Consider the following 13,748-nt stretch of genomic DNA (forward strand, 5'->3'; position numbering starts at 1 on the left):
TCTAACTCCATGGTTCCACACTCTCTAACTCCATGGTTTTACACTCTCTAACTCCATGGTTCTACCCTCTCTAACTCCATGGTTCTACGCTCTCTAACTCCATGGTTCTATGCTCTCTAACTCCATGGTTCTATGCCCTCTAACTCCATGGTTCTACACTCTCTAACTCCATGGTTCCACACTCTCTAACTCCATGGTTTTACACTCTCTAACTCCATGGTTCTACACTCTCTAACTCCATGGTTCTATGCTCTCTAACTCCATGGTTCCACACTCTCTAACTCCATGGTTCTACGCTCTATAAACTCCATGGTTCTATGCTCTCTAACTCCATGGTTCTATGCTCTCTAACTCCATGGTTCTACACTCTCTAACTCCATGGTTCTATGCTCTCTATCTCCATGGTTCTATGCCCTCTAACTCCATGGTTCTACACTCTCTAACTCCATGGTTCCACGCTCTCTAACTCCATGGTTCTACACTCTCTAACTCCATGGTTCTATGCTCTCTAACTCCATGGTTCTATGCCCTCTAACTCCATGGTTCTACACTCTCTAACTCCATGGTTCCACACTCTCTAACTCCATGGTTCTACACTCTCTAACTCCATGGTTTTACACTCTCTAACTCCATGGTTCCACACTCTCTAACTCCATGGTTCTACACTCTCTAACTCCATGGTTCCACACTCTCTAACTCCATGGTTCTACACTCTCTAACTCCATGGTTCTACGCTCTCTAACTCCATGGTTCTATGCTCTCTAACTCCATGGTTCTATGCCCTCTAACTCCATGGTTCTACACTGTCTAACTCCATGGTTCCACACGCTCTAACTCCATGGTTTTACTCTCTCTAACTCCATGGTTCTACACTCTCTAACTCCATGGTTCTATGCTCTGTAACTCCATGGTTCCACACTCTCTAACTCCATGGTTCCACACTCTCTAACTCCATGGTTCCACACTCTCTAACTCCATGGTTCTACACTCTCTAACTCCATGGTTCTATGCTCTCTAACTCCATGGTTTTACACTCTCTAACTCCATGGTTCCACACTCTCTAACTCCATGGTTCTACACTCTCTAACTCCATGGTTCCACACTCTCTAACTCCATGGTTCCACACTCTCTAACTCCATGGTTCTACACTCTCTAACTCCATGGTTCTATGATCTCCAACTCCATGGTTCCACACTCTCTAACTCCATGGTTCCACACTCTCTAACTCCATGGTTTTACACTCTCTAACTCCATGGTTCTACAATCTCTAACTCCATTGTTCTACACTCTCTAACTCCATGGTTCTATGCTCTCTAACACCATGGTTCTATGCCCTCTAACTCTATGGTTCCACACTCTCTAACTCCATGGTTCCACACTCTCTAACTCCATGGTTTTACACTCTCTAACTCCATGGTTCTGTGCTCTATAAACTCCATGGTTCTACACTCTCTAACTCCATGGTTCTATGCTCTCTAACTCCATGGTTCTATGCCCTCTAACTCCATGGTTCTACACCCTCTAACTCCATGGTTTTACACTCTCTAACTCCATGGTTCTGTGCTCTATAAACTCCATGGTTCTACACTCTCTAACTCCATGGTTCTATGCTCTCTAACTCCATGGTTCTACGCTCTCTAACTCCATGGTTCTACACCCTCTAACTCCATGGTTCTACCCTCTCTAACTCCATGGTTCTACGCTCTCTAACTCCATGGTTCTACACCCTCTTACTCCATGGTTCTACGCTCTCTAACTCCATGGTTCCACACCCTCTAACTCCATGGTTCTACGCCCTCTAACTCCATGGTTCTACACTCTCTAACTCCATGGTTCTATGCTCTCTAACTCCATGGTTCTACACTCTCAAACTCCATGGTTCTACACTCTCTAACTCCATGGTTCTACACTCTCTAACTCCATGGTTCTATGCTCTCTAACTCCATGGTTCCACACTCTCTAACTCCATGGTTCTACGCTCTCTAACTCCATGGTTCCACACTCTCTAACTCCATGGTTCCACACTCTCTAACTCCATGGTTCTACACTCTCTAACTCCATGGCTCTACCTTCTCTAACTCCATGGTTGTACACTCTCTAACTCCATGGTTCCACACTCTCTAACTCCATGGTTCCACACTCTCTAACTCCATGGTTCTACACTCTCTAACTCCATGGTTTTACACTCTCTAACTCCATGGTTCCACACTCTCTAACTCCATGGTTCTACACTCTCTAACTCCATGGTTCCACACTCTCTAACTCCATGGTTCTACACTCTCTAACTCCATGGTTCTACGCTCTCTAACTCCATGGTTCTATGCTCTCTAACTCCATGGTTCTATGCCCTCTAACTCCATGGTTCTACACTGTCTAACTCCATGGTTCCACACGCTCTAACTCCATGGTTTTACTCTCTCTAACTCCATGGTTCTACACTCTCTAACTCCATGGTTCTATGCTCTGTAACTCCATGGTTCCACACTCTCTAACTCCATGGTTCCACACTCTCTAACTCCATGGTTCTACACTCTCTAACTCCATGGTTCCACACTCTCTAACTCCATGGTTCCACACTCTCTAACTCCATGGTTCTACACTCTCTAACTCCATGGTTCTATGCTCTCTAACTCCATGGTTTTACACTCTCTAACTCCATGGTTCTATGCTCTCTAACTCCATGGTTCTGTGCTCTCTAACTCCATGGTTCTACACTCTCTTACTCCATGGTTCTAGGCTCTCTAACTCCATGGTTCTACACTCTCTAACTCCATGGTTCTATGATCTCCAACTCCATGGTTCCACACTCTCTAACTCCATGGTTCCACACTCTCTAACTCCATGGTTTTACACTCTCTAACTCCATGGTTCTACAATCTCTAACTCCATTGTTCTACACTCTCTAACTCCATGGTTCTATGCTCTCTAACACCATGGTTCTATGCCCTCTAACTCTATGGTTCCACACTCTCTAACTCCATGGTTCCACACTCTCTAACTCCATGGTTTTACACTCTCTAACTCCATGGTTCTGTGCTCTATAAACTCCATGGTTCTACACTCTCTAACTCCATGGTTCTATGCTCTCTAACTCCATGGTTCTATGCCCTCTAACTCCATGGTTCTACACCCTCTAACTCCATGGTTTTACACTCTCTAACTCCATGGTTCTGTGCTCTATAAACTCCATGGTTCTACACTCTCTAACTCCATGGTTCTATGCTCTCTAACTCCATGGTTCTACGCTCTCTAACTCCATGGTTCTACACCCTCTAACTCCATGGTTCTACCCTCTCTAACTCCATGGTTCTACGCTCTCTAACTCCATGGTTCTACACCCTCTTACTCCATGGTTCTACGCTCTCTAACTCCATGGTTCCACACCCTCTAACTCCATGGTTCTACGCCCTCTAACTCCATGGTTCTACGCTCTCTAACTCCATGGTTCTACACTCTCTAACTCCATGGTTCTACACTCTCTAACTCCATGGTTCTATGCTCTCTAACTCCATGGTTCTACACTCTCAAACTCCATGGTTCTACACTCTCTAACTCCATGGTTCTACACTCTCTAACTCCATGGTTCTATGCTCTCTAACTCCATGGTTCCACACTCTCTAACTCCATGGTTCTACGCTCTCTAACTCCATGGTTCCACACTCTCTAACTCCATGGTTCCACACTCTCTAACTCCATGGTTCTACACTCTCTAACTCCATGGCTCTACCTTCTCTAACTCCATGGTTGTACACTCTCTAACTCCATGGTTCCACACTCTCTAACTCCATGGTTCCACACTCTCTAACTCCATGGTTCCACACTCTCTAACTCCATGGTTCTATGCTCTCTAACTCCATGGTTCCACACTCTCTAACTCCATGGTTCCACACTCTCTAACTCCATGGTTTTACACTCTCTAACTCCATGGTTCTGTGCTCTATAAACTCCATGGTTCTACACTCTCTAACTCCATGGTTCTATGCTCTCTAACTCCATGGTTCTACACCCTCTAACTCCATGGTTCTACCCTCTCTAACTCCATGGTTCTACGCTCTCTAACTCCATGGTTCTACACCCTCTTACTCCATGGTTCTACGCTCTCTAACTCCATGGTTCTACACCCTCTAACTCCATGGTTCTACGCCCTCTAACTCCATGGTTCTACGCTCTCTAACTCCATGGTTCCACACTCTCTAACTCCATGGTTCTACACTCTCTAACTCCATGGTTCTATGCTCTCTAACTCCATGGTTCTACACTCTCAAACTCCATGGTTCCACACTCTCTAACTCCATGGTTCTACGCTCTCTAACTCCATGGTTCTATGCTCTCTAACTCCATGGTTCCACACTCTCTAACTCCATGGTTCTACGCTCTCTAACTCCATGGTTCCACACTCTCTAACTCCATGGTTCCACACTCTCTAACTCCATGGTTCTACACTCTCTAACTCCATGGCTCTACCTTCTCTAACTCCATGGTTCTACACTCTCTAACTCCATGGTTCCACACTCTCTAACTCCATGGTTTTACACTCTCTAACTCCATGGTTCTACAATCTCTAACTCCATTGTTCTACGCTCTCTAACTCCATGGTTCTATGCCCTCTAACTCCATGGTTCCACACTCTCTAACTCCATGGTTCCACACTCTCTAACTCCATGGTTCCACACTCTCTAACTCCATGGTTCTATGCTCTCTAACTCCATGGTTCCACACTCTCTAACTCCATGGTTTTACACTCTCTAACTCCATGGCTCTACCTTCTCTAACTCCATGGTTCCACACTCTCTAACTCCATGGTTCTACACTCTCTAACTCCATGGTTCTATGCTCTCTAACTCCATGGTTCCACACTCTCTAACTCCATGGTTCCACACTCTCTAACTCCATGGTTCCAAACTCTCTAACTCCATGGTTCCACACTCTCTAACTCCATGGTTCTATGCTCTCTAACTCCATGGTTCCACACTCTCTAACTCCATGGTTCTATGCTCTCTAACTCCATGGTTCCACACTCTCTAACTCCATGGTTTTACACTCTCTAACTCCATGGCTCTACCTTCTCTAACTCCATGGTTCCACACTCTCTAACTCCATGGTTCCACACTCTCTAACTCCATGGTTCTACACTCTCTAACTCCATGGCTCTACCTTCTCTAACTCCATGGTTCCACACTCTCTAACTCCATGGTTCCACACTCTCTAACTCCATGGTTCCACACTCTCTAACTCCATGGTTTTACACTCTCTAACTCCATGGTTCCACACTCTCTAACTCCATGGTTTTACACTCTCTAACTCCATGGTTCCACACTCTCTAACTCCATGGTTCCACACTCTCTAACTCCATGGTTCCACACTCTCTAACTCCATGGTTTTACACTCTCTAACTCCATGGTTCCACACTCTCTAACTCCATGGTTCCACACTCTCTAACTCCATGGTTTTACACTCTCTAACTCCATGGTTTTACACTCTCTAACTCCATGGTTCCACACTCTCTAACTCCATGGTTCTACACTCTGTAACACCATGGTTCTATGTCTAAGTCCACATGTGTTCCCCACTGGGCTGGACTGTCAGCTCTTCTCTGTCCAGTAGAAACAAGCGCTGTAGATTGAATGCTCTATTACTAGCTGTTATTCCTGTTATTACTATTACTGTTTATCTTTACCTGCAACATTTTGAAGCATGTGGAAACATTAAGCTTCATAAAGAGTAGAAGTCTGGGTAACAACTTTATTAAACAGACGTGTTTTAGCTGGTGGCCTTCACCTGGTTCATCAGGAAACAGATTCAAACAGATTCTACCCGTGTGGACGTAAATATTTGCTACGACAGGGTAAATATGGATCGTGCAGTGTCTCTGAGATCAGCCCTACCACTGGCTAGTCTGAAGCAGTGGTTACTATAGCAACGGCGAGGAGCGCTAGTGACATCACAGTACAGGTGTGGACCAAAACATGGCGGCCTGCTGGTGAGTTTATAAGCTCTGATCTCTAGTGAGGACTAGACTGGTCTGATCATGCAGGGTTCCTTTTGAACGCCGGGGTTTGCCCGTGTGTTATGACCATAGTCGCCATCTTGTTGATCTGTCAGTGGTTGATCTCACACCAGCCTTACAAAGTCCATGATGACCCGCCTGTACTCCAGCTCGCTCCTCTCAGAAACACACCCCACCATGGCTGAGGGTGAAGAGGAGAGAGCACTGCTACATCATTACCTCCACCTCTCTTCTCTCACACGGCTACCAGAACATTCTCTAGAACGCAGCAGGCTTCATCTTCAGCCTGAACTCCACCAACCCCTGAGGGAGCTTAGATCCAGGTACCAGAGCAGCTGTGATAGCTGCAGCCTGGTCTGCTAAAGTCTGGGTCACAGTTTAGGGGCTCAGACTGTCTGGTTCAGCCTCTAAAGGGGCTGATGGGTAAAAAATGATCAACCCCCACCCCCACAGGTTCTTGTAGACTGGTCTTATTGGTCAGGCACATGGTGCTGTGTCTGTAGTTACACTGATCCAGGCCTGGAGGGAACTGATGTGTGACCCCTCCTGTTCTACTGCAGCCCACAGGGCTAACATGATTCTCCATCAGGACCCAGGAGGTGGGTCATGATGGGACCAAGCAGACATGTACAGTCCAGATCAGAAGGCTGTAGAGCACTAAAGAGTTAAAGTTCTCTGACTAGCTCCTCCACCTCCTCTGTGCTGTCTAAGCACAGACACATAAAAAAGTTGCATAACCCCAGGCCTCTTTGTTCCTCATATTTCCATCAGCTTTGCATGATTTGCATGGTATTTGCATGGTGACCCTCAGCTGGCCCCGGCTCCATGCTACAGTTGTGCGGGGGAAAGCCCACTGGCTGTTACTCATTACACAACCAGGAAGCAGCAGCAGCAGCTGGACAGGAGCCTCCAGCTACAGGGAGGGAAAGCGAAGCACGGAGGTTTATCAGCAGGCAGCCCAACTGAAACCAACAGCTGAAGAATCCTCCTCTCTGTGCTCAGTACGCCGGCTTCACACGCTGCTTTATCTGATCCAGGACCAGCAGCACAAAAGGCTCGTACATGTGACCATGAAACGGCAGATTTAGAAAGAAGAAGAGGAGATCTCCTCTTCTTAGAAAGGGACTGGGCTCTTACAAACAGATATTTTACTAATGCATTAATGCACGCATTAATCCTGATTAACTAGGGTCCACAATAGTAAGTCCCCCATTTTCTTTCAAAAAAGCAGGAAGTCTTTAGTCCTTAGGCTGACACAGTAGAAAAATCCAAAATAAATAAAACCAGTTTCAGATAGAAAACAGAGCAAGGGGCGATTAATCTAGATTAACTACAGAAAATTTGGGATTAACCATAAGGCAGAGTAAAATAAATGTCTGCATATTCAGATTCTTCCACTGATATTTTGCATGCTGTTGATCTAGTTGTATTCCATCATGTTTATATCCCTAAAGAATTAACCCTTCGTTAATAGAGCTCCAGTCTCAGAGCTCTGCTGCAGCTCTGGTTGGTGCAGCAGTGTTCACCGCTGCAGGACAGACAGAGCACGCCAACTATGTCACCAGGAATGTGATGATATCTGCAGCAGCTCCAGGATGAGACCAGATCCAGACGAGCAGTGAAGTTAAACTTCTGCATTAACCTGCTGACCCATAGAGAGGCACACATGCATCTCTGCGGCTGATAAGATAGCAGTCATTCTTCTTCAGCTGCTCTGTGGGAAAACAAAAAAAACAAACAAACAAAAAAAAAAAACAGAAGGAATGTGGCAGCACTTCCCACAAGGCTTCTGTCAGCGCCGTGGCTTGTTGGCTGTTTTATTCCTGTCCATACAGGCACATTAGAGGGCTCGGCCCGCTGCAGCATGTGGGAAAGGTTAGCCCTGAAAGCTGCCGGGCCAAACACGGCGTCAGTCAAACAGGTTCAGGACAGTTTAGGATGACAGACCTGGGCTGGACTGACACCGAAGTTTCTGTAAACAAAGACACGGTAAGGGCGTGATCATGCACTCAGCGGCGCTCAGTGGCGAGATTAGAGCTCACATAGCAGAGCTCACTATCACAGTTGGAATGTCTTTATACACATTTCATCAGTATCACTCTCTGTATCACTCTTTATCCTTTAACAGAGTCTGAGAGTGAGACCGGTCTCTCTGTATCGCTCTTTATCCTTTAACAGAGTCTGAGAGTGAGACCGGTCTCTCTGTATCACTCTTTATCCTTTAACAGAGTCTGAGGGTGAGACCGGTCTCTCTGTATCGCTCTTTATCCTTTAACAGAGTCTGAGGGTGAGACCGGTCTCTCTGTATCGCTCTTTATCCTTTAACAGAGTCTGAGGGTGAGACCGGTCTCTCTGTATCGCTCTTTATCCTTTAACAGAGTCTGAGAGTGAGACCGGTCTCTCTGTATCGCTCTTTATCCTTTAACAGAGTCTGAGGGTGAGACCGGTCTCTCTGTATCGCTCTTTATCCTTTAACAGAGTCTGAGGGTGAGACCGGTCTCTCTGTATCGCTCTTTATCCTTTAACAGAGTCTGAGGGTGAGACCGGTCTCTCTGTATCGCTCTTTATCCTTTAACAGAGTCTGAGGGTGAGACCGGTCTCTCTGTATCGCTCTTTATCCTTTAACAGAGTCTGAGGGTGAGACCGGTCTCTCTGTATCGCTCTTTATCCTTTAACAGAGTCTGAGAGTGAGACCGGTCTCTCTGTATCGCTCTTTATCCTTTAACAGAGTCTGAGGGTGAGACCGGTCTCTCTGTATCGCTCTTTATCCTTTAACAGAGTCTGAGGGTGAGACCGGTCTCTCTGTATCACTCTTTATCCTTTAACAGAGTCTGAGGGTGAGACCGGTCTCTCTGTATCACTCTTTATCCTTTAACAGAGTCTGAGAGTGAGACCGGTCTCTCTGTATCACTCTTTATCCTTTAACAGAGTCTGAGAGTGAGACCGGTCTCTCTGTATCATTCTTTAGTCACTCTTAAGTCTTTGATTCTGTCCGGGACACTTGAGTCCAGATCAAACCAAAGTCCTGATGTTCTCAGACTCACAGAGAAAGGGTCTAAAGGGTTAATGGAGTTTTTAGTTTTTCTTTCATTGCTCTCTAAAGTCCAGCATCATCTCTGTAGTCTCTGTAGATCCTTAACCATGGAGCACTGAGGTCCAGCATCATCTCTGTAGTCTCTGATGGAACTGAACGGCCTCCACTGACCACCTGGAGACTAAATCTTCATCATATCCTCTAAGGTTGTGATCATCAGACCTGTGTGGATTTCTCTGTGTGTAATTCTGAAGCTCTAGTCTTCTGTCTGACTCTGGGCTGAGTCTTAAAGGAGTCTCACTGATCTGCAGGAGGACTCTGGAGCAGACTTTGGTGATCTGGTCTCTTTGAATGGAATTAAAGGTGTTGGAGGAAGATTGATCAGAAGATCTGTAGATTTTTAGACTGCTGACTTTGAGCATGTTGCACAGCTGGGACGTCCTCTACAGGAGATTATTGATCTCAGGGAGATAAATAAATAATCTGCTAACAACACAGATCCACCAGTCAGTCTCTGGTCTACAGGAGACTCTGGGGGACTTCAGGAGCGTAGATGTGGGTGCTGATGTGGAGTAAATGTTTATCAGTCTGAGAGGGATCAGATCTGAGGGGTTCAGATTTTACAGTCTCATCCAGACCTGTGTCACAGCTCAGAATTATAAAGTTCACGTCACTCCCACAGACTCTGTAGCGTTTAGTCGCCGTCTCTGTCCCTGTCCTGATCATCCAAACTGAGACTCTCAGGGACAGCTGGGTCTAAAACGAGGTCTGCAGCATGGCTCCCTCCAGTCTCTGCAGCAGCAGCGTGTTTGGACTGAGCCCAGCTTTTCCACAGCAGCTCTGAAAGTCATTAAAACCTCCACAGACACACAACTGGCTTTCATTTTGTCATTATAGCCCCCATGAAGGCCCTGATTGTTGGAGGGGAGCCTCAGTGCTGGGGGGGAGGGGGGACCACACATGTCTTCATGGATGGGGATCCCCAGTGAACCCGACTGGAGCTGATCTGGATCAGACTGCTGCAGGCGAATGTACCGGACTGGTACAAATGTTCATACCAGGAGTGAAGGAACTACACGTCCCACAATGCACTGGCATCATGAGCCATTAGCTTTGGTCTGGTAGCTGTGTAATCAGGCCAGCAGTAATTTATAACCAGCCTCAGTGCTTGTATGACATCATTCAGCATCATGTCCTCATAGCTGCTCTGGTTTCATCCACACTGAAGGGTTCTGTGGTTTGGACTGTCATCTTTAGCTAAAGTCCATTAGCGTTGCCATGGTTCCCGCAGGTTCCACCAATCAGAGATGCTGCTGAGACATTTCTCCAGTCCTAACCCACATCATCAACCAATCAGATTCCTGCTGTAGACGGTCAGACCAGTCCTGTGCTTAAAGACTTTGTTAGACCTGCAGTTCTTCAGGACCCCCTTTACATCAGGACTGTTCTCGTTATGATGGAGGGAGTTTAAAGTCTGCATTCAGGACCATCTGCTGCCGCCGCCGCCACCACCGCCCTCTGCCCACAGATAACAGCGTAATCAGGGGTGGAGGTCAGAGGAGGGGACAGGTGAGACCAGGACAGCAGAGGCAGACAGGATGAGAGTTTTATTTGTCAGAGTGGATTAAGAACTAAAGTCAAACATCCTCCAGGGATCTGTCAAACCCAGGTCAGACCAAAGAACCACCAACTGGTTTCAGAACCTCGTCTGAATGAACCGTCATGGCTCAGATCAGACCCTAACCCAGCCCTAACACCAACCCTACAGGGAGATAAAAGTGAGAGATATGGAAGTCTAGCTGTTAAAGTCAATAACTAGAATAGAAACTCATCAGATAAAAAATGCTGGGGATTTAAAAAAGGATCACATCTGTCTCTGAAACTCTGACAAAGAACCTCCAATCATCATCACTCCTGTCTCCTCCGTGCACGTATCCTGTCTCATCTGTGCACGCGTCCTTTCTCCTCCGTTTGTGCATCCTGTCTCCTCTGTGCACGCATCCTGTCTCCTCCGTGCATGCGTTCTGTCTCTTCCATGCATGCGTCCTGTCTCCTCCATGCGTGCATCCTGTCTCCTCCATGCGTGCATCCTGTCTCCTCCCTGCATGCACCCTGTCTCCTCCGTGCATGCGTCCTGTCTCCTCTGTGCACGCATCCTGTCTCCTCCGTGCATGTGTCCTGTCTCCTCCCTGCATGCACCCTGTCTCCTCCGTGCATGCGTTCTGTCTCTTCCATGCATGCGTCCTGTCTCCTCCATGCGTGCATCCTGTCTCCTCCATGCGTGCATCCTGTCTCCTCCCTGCATGCACCCTGTCTCCTCCGTGCATGCGTCCTATCACCTCCGTGCACGCGTCCTGTCTCCTCCATGCATGTGTCCTGTCTCTTCCATGCATGCATTCTGTCTCTTCCATGCATGCGTCCTGTCTCTTCCATGCATGCGTCCTGTCTCCTCCATGCGTGCATCCTGTCTCCTCCATGCGTGCATCCTGTCTCCTCCATGCCTGCATCCTGTCTCCTCCCTGCATGCACCCTGTCTCCTCCGTGCATGCGTCCTATCTCCTCCGTGCACGCGTCCTGTCTCCTCCATGCATGTGTCCTGTTCACATGCATGGTCTGACCATGTCAGCAGGAACCAGATCTATGGTCTGAATTGGGCTGGAGATGCTCCACCATGCAGACGTGTGTGATTCTGCACTGATGCATCGACATCATGGATTATTCAGTCCATCACTTCTTATTTTTACAGCGCTGATTCAGGACCAAAGTATTCCCAGAGACACTCCACCATAGGGCAGGCCTAGACCATCGTCTCTGGACATGGATTATTAATCCCGGCTCCTCCAGGGTCGCCGTTCTCACTCACAGCTGATCCGGATCAGCAAACACCTGACTGGACCATCCATGATGGAGACTTAAACTCCAGACTAGGACAGGAGGAGAGAAAGTTTGGACATCCTACTCAGACGTAGCAACAGATGTGGACATGCTCCACCCTCTACCCTGCAGGACCAGTCAGAGCACTGACAGAAGCCCATCAGCCTACTGAGCTCCTTATTCTTCCCAGACCAGCTCCATTATCTAAAGAGGTCAGCAAAGCCTGTCTACAGACTAAATCCAGTGACACAGAGGCGTCCTGTCCCCTGGGTCAGATGCTCGCCATTCCTTTATGTAAAGGTGTGTACTCTAAACTTCTGCTTGGCTGACTGTATTTAGACCACAGGGCCTGAGAACCACACATGCTGACCCTCCAGGTCACCCAGCGGCCCTTTGGGTCAGGCCTCTTTGATGTCTAATATGGCTGCAGCAGGCAGGAAGAGCTCTGATACCAATCTGATCCCCCTGCTCTCCAATTTATCCCATCCTCTGCTTCCTGAGGCTCCGCTCAGCCAACAGTGATATGGTGGGTTCTTGATTTCCAGCCCAAATCAAATTAAGTTTGGAGAAAGGGGGGGGGGGGGGTTCCTTTAGCCCTGAAGCTTCTGGTTCGAGTTTGTCTGATGAGGGAAATTCACAAAATTTTACAGCAGAGGACTTTGAGTAAGAATGAAGAATGAGCCTCCTCTTCCAGATCAATCTATCAGAGTTAGACTAACCATGATGACCTTCAGGAATATGTGGAGCTGCTAGCAGTCATCACCACTTCACAGCAGGATTACAGCATGGTAAAGAGAGAGAAAGACCTTCAGAATAAGACTTCATTACTGTAGGAGGTCAGTCTGAGTCCCAGACAGGCAGAGGGAGAGCGACCTGTCACACTTCAGTGTAGCAGCTAACCCTAACCCAGTCAGTGTTTAGGAGCTCTCCTGCATTCTAACCTTCAGTTACAGTCATGGTAATCCTGGTTTTAACGTCTGAAGAGTCCTGTTATCTCTGCCGTGAGCCCTACTGAGGGGATTTAATGAATAACCCGCAGACTGTCAAACACTTTCACTCCTGTGTTCCTGTAAATGCTGATCTTCTCCCCCAGCCTGCTGGTTAGACATTAAACCAGATCCTCTTCAGTCTCTCCGGATGCAGATATGGATGTAAGGAGCCGAGCCAGGCCTCACCCTCTGCTCTGTTTGATCCACCGCCACCAGGAACGCCACATGAGGCCGCGGCATTGATTCAGACGTTCACAGTCCTCTGGGCTTATCAAAGCATGCCAATGGGAAACGGTCTAAGTGATTGGAGCAGTGTGTGCGGAGCTGACACTCCTACAGAGAACAGGTGAGGCTTTACAGCCAAGGTAGAGAATTATAACCATAAAACAGCAAACTAACCTTAGAGCGACCTAGAAACTGAGAGGTGGAGCTTAAGGCTGCATGTCCACAACTGAGACACTCAGGACCTCACTGTCGGAGTGCGTCTCCTGCCAATATTGTTCCAACATTAGAACAAATGAATCCTGCTTTCCTCTGAGAAACCCTAATGCTGTTTAAAACATCTCTGTGTGCCGAGGTGATGTCATCCTTTACAGATGATGTCATCATTTACAGATGATGTCATCCTTTACAGGTGATGTCATCCTTTACAGATGATGTCATCCTTTACAGGTGATGTCATCCTTTACAGGTGATGTCATCCTTTACAGGTGATGTCATCCTTTACAGGTGATGTCATCCTTTACAGATGATGTCATCATTTACAGATGATGTCATCCTTTACAGGTGATGTCATCCTTTACAGGTGATGTCATCCTTTACAGGTGATGTCATCCTTTACAGG

This window comes from Cheilinus undulatus, linkage group 1 (genome assembly GCF_018320785.1).
Source record: "Cheilinus undulatus linkage group 1, ASM1832078v1, whole genome shotgun sequence".
NCBI lineage: Eukaryota > Metazoa > Chordata > Actinopteri > Labriformes > Labridae > Cheilinus > Cheilinus undulatus.